The 18,051-nt window shown below is 43.4% G+C and overlaps 1 pseudogene; it reads right to left on the reverse strand.

The window, feature by feature from the left end:
• Positions 1 to 15,829: 15,829 nt before the first annotated feature.
• Positions 15,830 to 16,332, reverse strand: LOC102422162 (annotated as a pseudogene).
• Positions 16,333 to 18,051: the final 1,719 nt, after the last annotated feature.

Consider the following 18,051-nt stretch of genomic DNA (forward strand, 5'->3'; position numbering starts at 1 on the left):
CTCCATCAAAAAGCTACTAGACTTAATACATGAATTTGGCAATGTAGCAGGATACAAAATTAACCCCAAGAAATATGAGGCATTTCTATACACCAATAGTGAACTTTCAGAAAGAGAGATTAGAAAAACAATCCCATTTACCATCGCACCAAAAAAATTAAGATACCTAGGAATAAACTTAACTAAAGAGGTTAAAGACCTCTACTCAGAAAACTACAGGATGTTGAAAAAAGAGATAGAGGAAGACATAAACAGATGGAAGAACATACCATGTTCTTGGATTGGTAGAATCAACATCATTAAAATGTCCATACTACCCAAAGCAATCTATAAATTCAACGCACTTCCCATTAAAATACCAATGGCCTTCTTCAAAGATCTAGAACGAACTCTCCAAAAATTCATCTGGAATAAAAAAGACCCCGAATAGCTGCAACGATCCTGAGAAAGAACAAAGTAGGTGGGATCTCAATGCCAGATATCAAGCTGTATTACAAAGCCACTGTTCTCAAAACTGCCTGGTACTGGCACAAGAACAGACATATAGATCAGTGGAATAGAATAGAGAGTCCAGAAATTAGCCCGAACCAATATGCTCAATTAATTTTTGACAAAGGAGGCATGAACATACAATGGAGCCAAGATAGTCTCTTCAATAAATGGTGTTGGGAAAATTGGACAGATATATGCAAGAAAATGAAACTAGACCACCAACTTACACCATACACAAGAATAAACTCAAAATGGATAAAGGACTTAAATGTACGACAGGAAACCATAAAAATTCTAGAAGAATACAAAGGCAACAAAATCTCAGACATATGCCAAAACAATTTCTTCACTGATACAGCTCCTAGGGCAGTTGAAACTAAAGAGAAAATGAACAAATGGGACTACATCAAAATAAAAAGCTTCTGCACAGCAAAAGAAACCATCAACAAAACAACAAGAAAACCCACCTCGTGGGAAAACATATTTGCCAACGTCATATCTGATAAGGGCTTAATCTCCAAAATTTATAGGGAACTCATACAACTCAACAAAAAGAAGATAAACAATCCAATCAAAAAATGGGCAAAGTATCTAAATAGACACCTTTCAAAAGAGGACATTCAGAAAGCCAAGAGACATATGAAAACATGCTCAAAGTCACTAATCATCCGAGAAATGCAAATCAAAACAACAATGAGGTACCATCTCACACCTGTCAGAATGGCCATCATCAACAAATCAACAAACGACAAGTGCTGGAGAGGATGTGGAGAAAAAGAAACACTTGTGCACTGCTGGTGGGAATGCAGACTGGTGCAGCCACTATGGAAGGCAGTATGGAGGTTCCTCAAAAAATTGGAAATGGAACTCCCATTTGACCCTGTGATCCCACTTCTAGGAATATATCCCAAGAAACCAGAAACACCAATCAGAAAGGATATATGCACCCAGATGTTCATAGCAGCACAATTCACCATAGCTAAGATCTGGAAACAGCCTAAGTGCCCATCAGTAGATGAATGGATTAGAAAACTGTGGTACATCTACACGATGGAATACTATGCTGCTGTTAAAAAGAAGGAACTCTTACCATTTGCAACAGCATGGATGGAACTGGAGAGCATTATGCTAAGTGAAACAAGCCAGTCAATGAAGGAAACATATCACATGATCTCACTCTTTCATGGATAATTAAGACCATCACAAACTTTTGAACAATAATAAATACAGTGGCAGAGCTGCCTCAAACCGATTGTCGGACTGCAGTGGGAAGGCCAGGGAGGGTTGGGGGACAGGAGGGAGGGGAGCAAGAGATCAACCGAAGGACTTGTATGCATCCATATAACCATAACTAATGGACATAAGACACTGGGGGGTAAGGGAGGGCAGGGGCTTGTCAAGGGTGGGTGGGAAAAAAGGACACTTATGTAATACCCTTTGTAATACTTTTAGCGAAAAATAAAAAAAAATATTTTTAAAACATTGACTAGAGAGAGACAAAGACAGAAACAGAGATAGAGAAACACTAGTTTATAGTTCCACTTATTTATGGATTCATTGCGTGATTGGATTGTGCCCTGACCAGGCATCAAGACCACAACCTTGGCATATCAGGGACAAGGCTTTAGTAACTGAGATACCTGCCCAAGTCCTCACCCAGATTTTTTCATGGACTTAAAGTGGCTGGCACATACTACACACAATATACAAGAATAAACAATGATAATTATAAGCTCCTAGTGCACTCTGGCACCTAGTAAGAATTGAATAAACCATAGTAAATAATAGAAATGACAAATGTTAATAATAAACTCTTAGAGGGTAAGAACTGTGTTTTTAAAATATTTCAATTCTGCATCATCAAAATAATACTTAGTACCTAAAAGACACCTGAGATGTAAATAGCGTGACCATTAAGCAGAAAAATGAATTAAATGAATTTTGATATTTTCTTTGAAAATTCTGTTTAAAAATTACAAAAATAAACTAGGAACATTTATTTCATATTATGAGCACCTCGAAGGTCAAAACCCTACTTCATCTTTGCATTTCCTATAATTTGCAAAAGAAACCAACAGAAGTCCTTTGGTAAAGGACTACTAAGTCCAAGGTGTCCTCATACAGTTCAGATTACACAATGAACTATGTGCCACATCTGGGTGGCCAACTGACATTTTTGTTATTGTGAAACACTTTTGTATTTTTATTATAATTTGTTGGGTCCCGAGTGGGACTATCTGAATATTAATGATTAGTTTTTGACCAATTTCAACAGATCATCTTGTTCTAAAGAAATTAGTGTCCTGACATGTATTTAACAAACAAAGATAACATGTTGTTCTAATAAATCAACATATCTCATTCTGTTTTTACTTCTGAGGAATGAGGTTAATAACAGTGAGACCTAGTTGGTATAATATATAAAATATCCTATGATTCTCAACAGGTATTGCCTTTCTGACTTCTGCACTATGACTATATATTTTTAAAAAAACAACTTCATTGGAACCGTTGCACACTGGCTAAGTGAGTAACTCTTATCATTTGCCATTTGTTTGTGCTACTGAGAAGTATTGATGAGTTCCTACTTTTAGTTACTATATTAATAAGACAAATCACTATGTATAATAAGTATTCATTTACTAAATGCAATCCATTCAAATATGAAAACTAAACAAGAGAACAAGTCCAATTTGTTTTAATGTGAATATAGTAGAAACATACAACATTCTAACTTAATATCCTTTTTTTAAAATAAAGATAGAATATGGGATTTTAGGGTCAGAATAAATAAATAAAGTTCTTTTCAAACAAAATAGCCTGATATTTTAAATTGTCCACAATTAAGATTTTTAATCCTACGGAATACTATTCTATCAAGTAAGAAATTAAGGAAAACTATACATGCAAGTTACACATTGTTTGGTATTTTTTCACTGCTCTTTCATTATCAAAACTTACTTATTCTTACTGCATGTATGTTAGGAACACCAAGAGTAGTAATTCACTATCAGAAGTCTTACCACGGTGGGTTCTTTCAGATGTGTGTGGTCTCCTTCTTTCTTGATATTCAGAAGTTAGTTGTTGCTTGCTGTGCACGAAAAAATAATATTAGTGCCTTAATACAAATCCTGTATAATAAAGAGGTAATATGCAAATTAACCATTACACCCTCGCTCAGGATGGACACCCCCATGTGGTCTAAGATGTCCTCCCCCATGTGGTCACACGATGGGCACCACAAGATGGCCAGAAGAAGAGGGCCTTTGGGGGTGATGAGGCCAGCAGGGGAGTGCAGTTGGTGGGGTAAGGGCCAGGCAGGCATTGGAGGGAAGTTAGTTAGGAGAGACCAGGCCTGCAGGAGAGGGCAGTTGGGGGCAATCAGGCCAGCAGGGGAGCAGTTAGGCATCAATCAAGCTGGCAGGAGAGTGGTTAGGGGATTATTACACTGGCAGGCAGAAGCAGTTAGGTGCAATCAGGCAGGCAAGCAGGCAAGTGGTTGGGAGCCAGCAGTCCGGAATTGTGAGATGGATTTCTGACTGCCAGTTTAGATTGGGCCTAAACCGGCAGTCGGACATCCCCTGAGGAGTCCCAGATTTGAGAAGGTGCAGGCTGGGCTGAGGGACACCCCTCTCCCACTGCACAAATTTTGTTCACCAGGCTTCTCCTCTATATATAAAAGCCTAAGCGACCATTCCTTTCAACTTTCTGACTGGTAGCTATGATGTGCACTGACCACCAGGGTTCAGATGCTCAATGCAGGAGCTGCTGAGCTCTGGTGACTTGGCAGATGTTGTTCTAGGGTGATGCACCCGGAACAAGGGAGGAGGGAGCCCAATTCTTGGGACATCACTTGAGAACTGCCCTCTCGGAGAACATTGGAGAGCTGGTTTTGACCCGATCCCCGCAGGCCAGGGAGGGAACCCACCTGCTAGAAGGACCCTACCCCCTGTGAGGCCCCCCATGGAGGGTCCATGGGAGGTTGACTCTAGCATGTGTCTGGCCCGTTTTGCCCATTCCCATCCCACCACCCACCTTCTAATTAATTTCCTTTCAATGTGCACAAATCTGTGCACCGGGTCACTAGTATAAATATATTTTCCAAATGTAGTAAATTCTTAGACTATTTTAGATAATTTTGGAGCTAATATTAAAACTTTAATTATATGATACATTTCAAATATGTAAGGTCTAAAAAGTTTTTTAGGAAGCATGTAATTTTTTTAAGAAGTAAGCTGAAACAGTCATGATTTTAGGGCAGTATAGTTTAATGAATTAGAGTTATCTTATCATGAAGGCAAGTGTCTTGAACTCAGACATCCTAGTTCTATAATCAACAGCTCTTTGTTCTCAAATAAGTCACTTCTCTTTGACTCAAGGTTCTCCTCTACAAAATAACAATTGTATTGCCTTATTTTAGAAGGTCGTTAGGAGGAGTAAAAGAGCTAAAGAGCAAAAAAGAATGCTCAGAGAAACAGTAAAGCAAAGCAAAATTCAGTTCATGAGCTTTATTTGTTGAAATTCTTTTGGAATCTGAAATAAGTCCTTGTAAGGTGTGGCTATAGGGTTAAGCCTCAGACTGACCTCTCCCTAGATCTTATCTGGGAAGCTAATGGGCTGAGGGAGATGTACCAAGTGCTGCCAAAGCAAGTGAAACTCACAAGAAAATTGTAACTATGGTGACCACTACCCTGTTTACCTCTGGCTATAAAATAAAGGCTCACTCACAAGAAAATTGTAACTATGGTGACCACTACCCTGTTTACCTCTGGCTATAAAATAAAGGCTCAGCTTGCCTCTGGATCTCTCTCTCTGTGGCCTCAGCCAGGCACAAGATCCACCTAGACCTAGCTTTTTCTCTTTGTCGCCATTGTGGGGTTTTCAACATTTCTAACATAAAATGTTGCAGTTTTCAGCAAATTTTATTATTTTGATTATTACCTGTTCTTTTTTAGTGTTTTGTAAGTCAGGATACCTCAGCTATTACATAACTTGCAACTAAATTTATCTACAAATACATTACCTCCTGAAGTCAAATAACACAACACTCCCTTATTTTTGCAGCAAATCATACCAATGGCAGAAAGAAAACTAATAGAAATCAGGACCTGACCTGGACCACTACTATCCCTTCTCTACCTACTCACACTGTGAACCAGCAGACCTTTATGAGAATGATCCTTAATCTCCCTGTTCACCCCATTGGCTTTGAAGATAGAATCCTACTGGTCACACATGGATACTGATAATTCATGGGTGGGGGCTTAGCTATTATACAGATCAATAAACTACTTTTGTTTATCTTTTTTTAAAAAAATAACTCTTTACTATAGGAATTACTACATATGTCTCCTTTTTTTCTCTATTAACCCCCTCTACACCACTCCCCCCCCACACACACACTCCCTGGTCCCAGACCTTCTCCACCCCACTGTCTGAGTCCATGGGTTATGCACATATGCATACAAGATCTTTGGAATAACCTACTTTTGATTCAGAGCTTTCTGTTGACTGGCTTCTATGTGAGGCATCATTTAAAATATTTTGTAACCTGAGGCAAATTCAAATCACTTGGGAATGTTTCCTTGTTATGGCAAAAAGATCACTGGAGGGGCCAACCTCAGTTATGGAATCTCAAGCAAGTTGGCACCTACTACTCAGGTAAAGGCAATGTGGGACCTTACACTTACAAAACTAAGATGCTCTACAGGACATAAAGTGACCTTAGGGGACAGATCAGGTAACAAAGGAGAAAAGAAAGTCTGCTCTTTTCCTGCAGCATTATTTGAACCTCTCTGACAACTTAGAATGATCTCCACTAACAACTGCTTGTAGAAAATACAAACAACAGGCTAAAAGGGTAAATAATCCCCAAGGTCTGGGCTAAGAAGGAAGCTCCACATAGACTTTCCAGTGTGTGGTGACGGTGGGCGGGGGAGGCTATGAGTGATTTATTCTAGAAGGCCCAGCAACCAGAACAGGGTGCTGGTAATTGGAATAGTGGCTATACAAGCATATGTATGTAAACTAAAAAAAATTGCGACTTTCAAGTCCAAGTGTTAATCAACATGAAGACTCAGGAATCTGGATCAGCAAGGCCAACCCTGGAGCAAAGATCAATCATGAATATTGGATCAGTTTCGATGGCAACTCTGCAGCAATAGAATCAATGGAAACAACAGAAAGGTTAGAATGTCCTTTTATACCTCCCCATCTCACTTGTGAAAGAAGATTGTCTCCCTTGGAATTAGGGAATCCTTTATTTTCCTGACAAATTCAATGTTGGCTATAGGATATAGGCTTAGAAAATACATTTTTTTTCTGATAAAGTGAACACTTCAAGACCCCAAATAACCAGTTAGAAAAAATCAGAGATGAGACTTTACATGTAACCCCATGCATGGAGCTTCTACTTGGAATAAAATGGATAAAGATCTTAAAATTGTGAGTAAAGAATCTGGCCCATTGCTCCTTCTAACTGGTTGAGCTTTACTTGGTTTATGGCTGAAGACACATACTAACTCACTGCCATTCCCAAACTGCCTGAGAACTATGAAAGCTCACATGGTGCATAAAAAGAAACAGTGAAACTATTTTAAACCTCATTTTAATGATAACCTGCATTTTAAAGCAAATACTTAGAAATTAAAATCTCTAACAAAAGCATAATCTTCGGCAGCCCACCCACAGTTATCTTGAGAAAAGACATCAGTATCTTGCTGAAGAAGAATCCTGACTCTATTTGCAGATTCATATTCAGCAAGTATGAGGGCTGTGCATCTAAAACAGATCACTTCCCACTCAGCATCTTCAAATATGTTATTCCAACAGCTAACTTGATGTACTCCCCAAGTTAGTACCCTGTTGTCTGTCTAGAAATAATAATTTACATGCTGAAGTGTTCATCTTTGTAAATTAACTCCGAGGCTAAAATGAAGGAACAAAAAGGATACCTCTTGTCCACTTGCATATTGCTAATTTAAAGTCCTCTATGAGATAAGAAACTATGCTAAGGCCACTAATCTGGAGTGGGAGAAATTTAATGAAGATCTACAATTTGGCCAGGATGTTAAACACAGGTTGAATGATTAGAAGGTGCTTGGCTTCCATAAACTCCTGAAGTACTACATGCCTTTGATTCTGTTTACAGTAAATAAAAATGGACACCAACACTGGCAGAAGTGGAAAAAAGAATACAATAGAAAATACCAAAAAAGAAGAGAAGACAGTAAAAAATCAAGAAAAGTCATGGAGGTGGAAAAAGGACTCTAGGAGAAAAAGAAAAAAATTTCATACAACTAGGCAAAGGAATCAGCCTGAAGGGAAAACCGGACTGTGAATTCAGTAAACAGAGAAGTCAATTAGAAATATCCACTAGATATTTGATGAATTAAATAATCAAAACATGGTGTATATATAGATATTATTAACTTACATATAAATAATTGGTCTCAAGAAGAATGAATATCATTTTACCTAAAGAAATTTGCCTGATTAGGCCTTAGTTGGGTAAACCTTTGGTTCTGTGGCCATAGCTAACCGAAATGGGCCCTAAAAGCTTTGGTGGGAAAAACAAGGTCCTTATTTACCACTACAATGGTCAAGGAGAGTAACATAAATGCTTGGACTAACTGGGCCTCTTAGAAAAACTCTAAATCAGAGTTAATACACAATCAGATTTGGCTTTCTGGGTTGCTCTGATTTGCATCTGTATCTTCATAGCAGAGCTACAGGGAACTTATCAGTGTATGTTGAGAAACAACAGAATAATTTGAGATCCAAGCTGTTTGACTGTCAAACCATGGGTTAGCCCCTTGCTAACTATGGAATCATGGGTCAATTCATTCACATCCCTGAACCACAGTTGACTCATTAATAAAAAGTTGGCTACAATACACAGCTACATTGACAGCTATTGTGATGACTATATAACACAGGATAATTCCATAATATAGGGTTTAGACCACAATAGGACACTCTAGAAATGGTAGTTTGTTTTCTCTACATTCTCATAGTTAACACACAAATTTTTAAAAATCCATAAAATCCAACCTGCTTAAAGCGTCTTCTTCAGAGATATCTTCCACTATTAAAGAAAAAAAGTGAAATACATTTTAAAACAATAATAAAATATAGAACTGTAAATGTACTGGAATAGTGCTTTCTTAGAAAGTATCCTTTGGGACCACACCTAATACTATACTAGAGTGAATATTAATCATATTACTGGTAGGCCATTAATATATTAAGAACAATTACTTTCTCTTTTTAAATATACCAAATGCAAGAGAGAAAAGAGAATAGAATCTATTAAAATTTGATACTTATCTATGAACTTCTTATTTACAAGGAACATAATTCTATCCAAACCCCATCAGACTGACAGAAAATGGTATTTTTAGTAGGAGCTAAATCTATAATAATAAAAGCGTAATATGCTAATGACACCTGATGTCCTTCCAGGAAGACCTTCTGGACAAAGCTGGGGCTGTGAGGGCTGAGGCAGGCCAACAGGACTGTGAGGGCCAATCCCCTTGCAAAAATTTCGTGCATGGGGCCTCTGGTCATAGAATAACAATGACAAAAGTAAAATAGCATGAGTTTTCTGAACTTCTTCCAATAGCAGCAGTTAGTAAAGAGAACACCTCATACGCAGTAACAATGACAACCTCTCCAGATCTCAGGGAAGACTAGCTTGTTTAGGATGAAACACTCCAGCACAAGGAAGCCTGATTGCCAGGCACTGCCCTTTAAGCACAGCAAAACACAGGAAACAGTGTCTTTCTGGCCCCATTCCCAATTGCAACTTAAATAGGAAAGACTTTGGGATTCCAGTTGTATAAAGTAGAACTACTTGAGACTGTCTCTTTCCATTGATAGAGTGTATCTGTTCCCCCTCATAGAGCAGGTGGAAGAGACAGTGCTCTGCAGTAGTGCATGAGGTCATTTTTCTCAACCCTCCCCACTAGGTGGCAAATGCCTAGAAGAAGCATGCTTTTTGAGCTTGTGTTGCATATGTCATTAGATCCTATGCTGAAGAACAACAACAACCAGCCAAGGACAAAGAAAGTCTTGGATAGCTACATCCAATTACTTTGGATTTTTAATTTCTTAAACTTTTAAAAAGATACCCAATGTCTCTTTTCCAACTATAAAAAATTCAAGAAAAGACAAAACTATGGAGACAGTAAAAAATATCAGTGGTTTTCAGTGGTTAGCGAGAAGGGAGGGTGGAATAAGCAGAGCACAGCAGATTTTGAGGGCAGTGAAAAGATTGTACATGATACTATAATGGTGGGTACGTGTTATCAGACATTTGTCAAAACCCATAGAATGTACATCACAAAGAGTGAACCTTAAGGATAACTATGGACCTTGGTTGATAATGATGCATCAATGCAGGTCCATCCATTGTAATAAATGTACCTCTCTGGTGCAGGATGTCAAAATGAGCAAGGCTGTGTGTGTTTGGGGTGGTGGGTGTATGGGAACTCTCAGTACTCTCCACTCAATTTTCCTATGAAGCTAAAAATGCTCTAAAAAATGGTTATCAGTTTTTCTTTGAAAAAAATGTATATGCTATTAACATTTATCAACATGTTATTGCTATTTCAAAACACAGTCAGCTTGGAAATTAAGATAATGATCCAAGTATCAGAATATGGGATTCTTAAAAAAATATATTCTAATTGACTTGATAAAGGAAAGGAGAGGAAGAGAGAGATAGAAACATTAATGATGAGAGAAAATCATCCATGGCTCCCTCTTACACACCCCACACTAGGGATTGAGCATGCATCCCTTACACAGGCCCTGACCTAGAATCCAACTGCGACCTCTGGTTCATGTGTCAACACTTAACCACAGAGCCATGCTGACCAGGCAGAATATGAGTATTATCCCTGCAACTGAGTGGAGCATGTGGAAAATATAAGTAAAGCCAATGATTTGAATTATATACATGAGGAAGAAAATGACTGATAAAGATGATTGAATATCTTGCTTTATAATTATACTAGAGGCCCATTGAAGGAACATTCCTGCAAGAATAGGGCTTCCTCGGGCCTATTCCTGCAAGAATAGGGCTTCTGAGACTGGAGCAACACAGATAAGGGAGGGAAGCTTCACTCCCTTCTCCACTGCCTCACTTCTGCCCGTCTCCACTGCTTCACTCTCTTCTTCAGCGCTTGGTTTCCTTCTACATTGTCTTCAGTCTTAGCTCCATGCCTGTGTATGCAAATTAACTGCCATCTTTGTTGGGTTAACTTGCATAGTCACTCTGATTGGCTAGTGGGCATAGTGGAGGGATGGTTAATTTGCATGTTTCTCTTTTATCAGTGTAGATATGGGGATTTAGTGCAACATAAATGAAAACTGCATTATCCATTTAATAAAAAGACACTTTGTATTCAAATTTTGAGTCAGAAATCATTATGTTGATTTTATATAAATATTATCTTGAAATATTTATTTGATAAAAAGGAAAGCTTATAATTGCCTATATTGCCCTAATAATTTATGTACAAACTAGACGCCCAGTGCACAACATTCATGCATTGGGGGTTAGGGGTCCATCAACCCGCCCTGCACCATCTCACACTCCAGGACCACAAAAGAGTCCTTAGTGCTGCCATGGATGTGTGAGAAGCTCCCACGACCACTGCTGCTGCACTCACTCACTGTGAGCCTGGCTTTTGGCTGAGCAGCATTTCCCCTGTGGGAGTGCACTGACCACAAGGGCGCAGCTCCTGCACTGAGCGTCTGCCCCTTGGTAGTCAGTGTGTGTCACACTGACCAGTCATTCTGCCATTCAGCCAATGTGCATATTAGGGTGTTATTATACAGGATTACTGTGAAAGGTGCATCAAGATTTATAGGAATAATCTGCATTGCTAGTAATTATGGATGATGCAAATTAAACCAGTATCTATAATAATAAAAGTGTAATATGAGGGGCAATGAGGCAGGCAGGCAGAGGCAGTTAGGGGCGATCAGCAGGCAAGCAGTTAAGGGCGATAAGGCAAGCAGGCAGTGGCAGTAAGGGGTGATCAGGCAGGCAGGTGAGCAGTCGGGGCGATCAGGCAGGCAGAGTGGTTAGGGGCAATCAGGTAGACAGGCAATTGGTTAGCAGGGATCAGGCTGTCAGGCAGAAGCAGTTAGGGGCAATAAGATAGGCAAGCAGAGTGGTTAGTTTCAATCAAGTAGGCTGGCAGGAAAGTGGTTAGGAGCCAGCAGTCCCAGATTGTTAGAGGGTGCAAGCAGGGCTGAAGGACCACCCCGAATGCATGAATTTCATGCACGGGCCTCTAGTCATATTATATTATCATATTACTTGCTTTAAAAATAAATTTTTAAGTCAACATAAAAATCAGTCAGAGCTATACCTGCTGTGCAGAAACATTTCATACAGCGTGCCTAAGACTGCTATCCTTAGAAAGACCTGCTTAAATGGCTACCCTTCAGTTGGTGTCAGAAAACCTGAATCTGGGGAGGGTTTTTACCTTCCCCTTCAACAAGACTGTGCACAGGCCCACACAAGGATGCACCTAGAGTGCCCAGCTCAGGTGAATGGAGAGGCTAAGCCATTGGGTCCTACAGGACACCTACTACACAAGGCCACTCCACGAATGCCAGGAGACACAGCAGCTCTACCTAATACATAGAAACAGCCACAGGAAAGCAGCCAAAATGAAGAGACAAAGAAACATGACACAAATGAACAAAATGGAAGCAATCAAACTACTGGATACAGAGTTCAAAACAATGGTTATAAGGTTACTCAAGGATCTTCATGAGAGCTTCAGTGACTTAATGAGAGCTTCAAGTGACTTAATGAGACTTTCAAGGATCTTAATGAGAATTTCAAAGACCTGACAAAGGACCAGTCAGAAATTAAGCATACACTAGCTGAAATGAAGAAAAATTTATAGGAATCCAACATTGGAATAGAACATTCTGAGAATCAAATCAAGGATTTCCAATATGAGGTAGCAAAAAGCAACCAATCAGAAGAAGAAAAAGAAAAATGATCAAAAAATATGAAGACAGTGTAAAGGAGCCTCTCGGACAACTTCATCATTTCAAGAAATAATAACGGAAAACTGCCCCCACCTGGTGAAAGAGAGAGACTTACAAGTCCAGGAAGCACAGAGATTACCATACAAGTGGAACCCAAAGAAGCCCACACTAAGCACATCATAATGAAAATTCCAAGACAGAGATTATCTTAAAAGCAGCAAGAGAAAAGCAGTTGGTTACCTTCAAGGGAGCACCAATATACAACATATGTCTTGTTACCAAATTCTCTCCTGTTTTAAATTTACTTAAATTGATTTCTCATAAAAAATTATACAAGCCAGAATGGAGTGGCAAGAAATATTCAAAGCGATAAATATTAAGGACCTACAAGCAAGAATACTCTACATAGGAAAGCTCTTATATAGATTTGAGGGTCAGATAGAGGGCTTCACAGATAAGAAACAGGTAAAGGAGATCATCACCAGCAAATCAGTATTACATGAAATGTTGAAAGGAAGAAGAAGAAGAAGGGGAAGGGGAAGGGGAAGGGGAAGAAGAAGAAGGGATAGAGAAGGAGGAGGAGGAGGACGAGGAAGAAGAAGAAAAACCATGAAGAATAAACTGACAATAAATACATAACTGTCAACAATTAAATCTGAAAATCAAAATAAACAAACAAGAAATCTAATAAACAAAAGAAACTGATGGATGAAAGAGAATCAGGGACATGGAAAATGGAATGGACTGCCAATTCTCAGAGGGACAGGAAAGGGGTGATGGGAAGGAATTAATCAAAGGTTTTCTATGCATACCAGGGGCCCAGTGCATGAATTTGTGTACCTTGAAAGGAACTCTGGGCTGTGAGGCTGCAGAGTCTGCAATGGGCACAGGGGAAAGTCTTGGGCCATCCTCCGCACCCCTGCCTAGCCCCTCCTACCTCAGCCCCTGGTCCCCTGTGTTGTCAGCCCCACTACCACTGCACCGCTCTCACATGCTGACAAGGACGGCTTGCTCACACTCGCTGATGGTGTGGAGGATTGGGGATGGTGCCAGCAGCAGGTGCAAGCTACAGTTGCTTCCCTAGTCACCCCTCAAGAGTAGGGGGAGGTGCAGAAGTCCTCCGGGGATAACAGGGTCGGCAGCTGCTGCTCACACCCGCTGATGTTGCCGAGTGATCAGGACCAGGGCCGGGCTCTGGCAGTGGGTGTATGTGGTGGCTCTAGCAGCAGCTGCAGGTGTTGGCAGGACCTGTTCTGGCAGTGAGTGTGAGAGGCAGCTTCCAGCCCCAATGGCCCCTCAGGAGAAGTGGGAGGGGAGGAAGCCCTAAGGGGCAATCGGAGCCGGTGCTGATATCAGCTGTGAGTGCCCGGCAGTACCATGGTGTGCAGGCACAAAGTATTTTCAGTAACCACCAGAGGTTCGGGCTCACACCGATGACAGCAACCAGTGCCCGTCTTGGTCTGGTGCCAACACTCACCTGACTCAACATCCTGCCATGGTGGTGCCCACCATGTTCCGCACTCTTATTCCTACTGCTGACACCTGCAATGTTCCACGCACCCACCCTAGTTGTCAGTGAATGTCATAGTGACTGGTTGTTCAGGTGTTTGGTTGTTCCACCATACGGTCTATTTGCATATTAAGGTTTTATATACATAAAATAGAGGCCTGGTGCATGAAATTTGTGCACTGGGATGGTGTCTCTCAGCCCAGTCTGCACTCTCTCTAATATGAGACAAGAATGTCCGACTGCCGATTTAGGCCTGATCCTTGTGGACAGTGTGAGAGTCTATTAGCATAATCCCTCTTTATTAGATAGGATATGCATTACTCCTGGACTCAGACAATAGGGAGGTGAAGGCCTAGGGCAGGGTAAGAATTGGGTAGACGGGGTAATGGGGGGGTGGAGAGGTACATCTATAATACTCTCAACAATAAAGATTAAAAATACATATTTAACAAGTGTTGCGAGGATATGGAGAAAAGAGAAGGCCTCATGGAATGTTCATGTCACTGTAAATTTGTGCAGTCATTGTGAAAAGCAGCATGGAGATTCCTCATAAAATTTGAAATAAAATTGCCATTACACTTCTGGGTATTTATCCAACACAAACATAAAAACAAATTCGAAAAGATATCTTCACCCCTATGTTCACTTCAGTGTTATTTACAGTAGCCAGGATATGGAAGCAATGTAGGTGTCTTTCAATATATAAATGAATAAAGAAGATGTAGAATGTATCTATATGTGTAAAAAAACATTACTCAGACATAAGGAACAATAAATTCTTGTTGTTTAAGACAACAATGATGGACCGAGAAGGTGTTATGCTAAATGAAATAAGACAGAGAAAGACAAAGATCATACAATCTCACAAGTGCAATCTAAAACAACAAAACAGACACAGATACTGAGAACAAACTGATGGTTAGAAGAGGGTATTAAGTTGAGGAGACAGAATAAATAGAAGAATATGAATGAGAAGCGCAAACTTCCAGCTATAAAATACATAAGCCACAGGGATCTAGTGTACAGCATAGGGAATGTGTCAAATCCTATATAATAAAAGTCTAAAAAGTAAATGTTATGCCCAGATTTCAAGATTCCCAAGAAACCACCAGGGAGCCAGCCATGTCCGATACAAAAGCATAAGAGTCTTTATTTGAGCTAGCTCGAGCTCCCCTACCCTCCTTACTGACGCAGTAGCAAGTGGCAGAGAGAGGCCTAGCCCCGCGTGAAGAGGAGTTAGTCAGGGTAGAGAGAGGGGACTGTGGGCCCCGCCGATTGACCAGGCGCCAGTCGGTGTCTCACCACACAGGATGCGGTCATAGTGATGGTGCGCACCTCCCCCGACCATCGCTGGTCAGTCCAGAGAAATCCTGGGTGTGGCTAGCAGAGGCCTCCTCCGGGAAGAAGCCCCCGCTGAGCACATGGCCCTGCCCAAAAGTGGAGGACCCAGGTTAAGATGGAGGGCGCAGTCCACGCCCCCCCACGGAGAACGCAGGGAAGGGCGGGGGCTCGCGCCCTCAGGTCCGAGATCTCACCCTTCCACTGAACATGGAGGAAGTCCTCGCTGTCCCCGGCAGGGGAGTCGTTCTGTGTTGGCTCTGGAGGCCTACCTCCGCTTTCCTGGGTTGCTCTGGGTCTAGATGTCGTGGGGGATCCCCACGCTCCCCGGCTGCGGGGGCTAGCTGCGCCCGGGCGCCCGCGAGGGCTGGGAGGAGGCCCCTCAGCTGCTGGGGGGCTCCATCGCCTCCGCTATGAGCAGGCCGGCCCCGCGGTCCCGAACACTGGCCTGGTCCGGGCTCTGCCTGCTGCTCAGGCCCACGCTCCATCACGGCATCGCGGCTCCGCCGTGAGGCTCCAGGCAGCCGCGGTGTCCCACATGCGGTCCTGCACCCCCGCCACCATGCGGTTGGTGTGGCGAGTGAGTAGGTGGTCCAATGGACTCCGTCATTGGTCTCCCTGTCGCCACAGAAACCCACCGATGCCGGCGCTGCACACCAGCATGGCGCTGACCACACACCAGGCGGTGCAGCAGCAGTTGGTGTCCAGGTGCTCCTCGTTCCCAAGCCGCCGCAGCGCAGCCAGGAGTAGAGGAGCAGGAAGAGGAGGTTCAGGGCGAGGCAGGCCAGCGCGGCGGCCCTGAGCAGCAGCAGCACCCGCTGGCAGTCGGGGTCCTTGGGCCGGAACTGGCCACTGGTGGGCTCCCAGCGCAGGCTGAAGTGCGGCAGCCGGTGCAGGAGGTTCACCCACCAGGGCACCATGTAGCTGACTCCGGCCATGGCGGGCCCGGCCCCTCGGACACGCGGCCACCGCGCAGCTCCCCACGGGCCCGGGGCGTTGGGTTCAGGGGCCCGCAACCCCGGCCTGGTCACTCGCATCACCTGCGCGCTCCTGGGCCCAGCCCTGCAAGGCCCGGCTTGGTGGTGTTCGTTGGCGCTCTGCTCCGCTCGGCCTCCTGCGTCCACTGCCTCTTAGTTCTTCCTGCTTGGTGCGCGCCCTCGAGCACACGCAATCGCCCCTTCAGAGGCCCGCGGCCCACACCCGCCGCCGGGCTCTACCTGGGGCCGCTCAGGAGTCAGCCTCACCCAGGGCCTCGCTGGTGCCGCCGCCGCGTGGGCTCCTTCAGTCCCAGCCCCAGCGGACGAGGCCGTGCACGGAGCACCTGCTCCCAAGAGGGACAGGCTCAGGGCCCCCCGCACGTGGCTGCCACCGCCTCTGAGCTTGGGGCCGGCCTCAGGGCGCTGAGGTACCAGCGGAGGGCACGCGGGGCAGGTCTCCACGGGTGGGCTTCGCGTCCCCAAGGCTCAGGCGCCCCCAGGCCGCCGGCCAAAGGGCCCCTGCAGGCGCACCTACACGCACCCGCCAGCTGAGCCCAGCGCCCCACTACCTCGCCAGGCCTGGTCCTTGCAGCATTGCAGACTGCTCCTGCGCAGCGGTCCTGCCAGCGGGGCGGAGCCAGCCAGATGCAAGCAGGGGCGGGGCTGGAGCACTGGGTCTGCACCTGCACTGTGCACCCTTTCAGTAATTAGACTGAAGGACAGAATGACTGGTTGCTATGACACACAGTGACCACCAGGGGGCATATGCTCAATGCAGGAGCTTCCCTCTGATGGTCACTGCACTCCCAAAGGGGGAGTGCCACTCAGCCAGAAGCCCTGAGCCAGGCTCATGGCTGGCAAGCCTAGAGGGGTGGCAGGAACCCCTCCTGCCTCTGTGGCAGCACTAAGGATGTCCATTTGCGGGACATCCCCAGCGCTTCCGGACTGCAAGAGGGCTCAGGCTGGGCTGAAGAGCACTCCCGCGCCCCTCAAGTGCACAAATTTCGTCACCCGGGCCTCTAGTATTGTAATAACTTTGCACGGTGTCAGACGGTTACTAGACATATTATTGTGAGCATATGTGAACACATCTAAGGTATGTAAATGTCACACCACTATGGTTGTACACCTAAGTAATATAATGTGTGCCAACTCTACTTTTTCTTTTAACCTCACCTGAGAATATTTTTCTATTGATTTTTAGAGAGAGTGGAAGAGAAAGGGAAAGACAGAGAGACATATTGATGTGAGACAAACATATCAATTGGTTGCCTCCTGCACAAGCCCTGATCAGGGGCAGAGCCCCAGAGGAATCTACAGCTGAGGTAAATGCCCTTGACCACAATCGAACCCAGGACCCTTTGATCCACAGGGCCATCCCCTATCCTCTGAGCCAAACCAGCGAGGTGTGCCAACTTTAACAAAAAGTTTAAGAGAGAAGAAGAAATGCCTAAGGAAAGGCAGTCCTTCTGGCCTTCACACAAGGACATTTTAGAATGGGATGCTCTGGAGCCATTGCTACCTACAGACCAGGAAAGCAGACATGAACACTGACCACCTCACAGCTGAATGAGGTCGACAAATGGGATCCTGATGACATCACTGAATCACCAAAACAATCCTGGTTCCTATTGTTTTGGCCTCTGTTAATTAGGCCACCTATTATCTGAAGCTAAAAGCATTCTACCTGACAAATTTCCCAAGGCCTAGAGGATA

This window comes from Myotis lucifugus, unplaced genomic scaffold, assembly GCF_000147115.1.
Source record: "Myotis lucifugus unplaced genomic scaffold, Myoluc2.0 scaffold_1088, whole genome shotgun sequence".
Taxonomy (NCBI): domain Eukaryota; kingdom Metazoa; phylum Chordata; class Mammalia; order Chiroptera; family Vespertilionidae; genus Myotis; species Myotis lucifugus.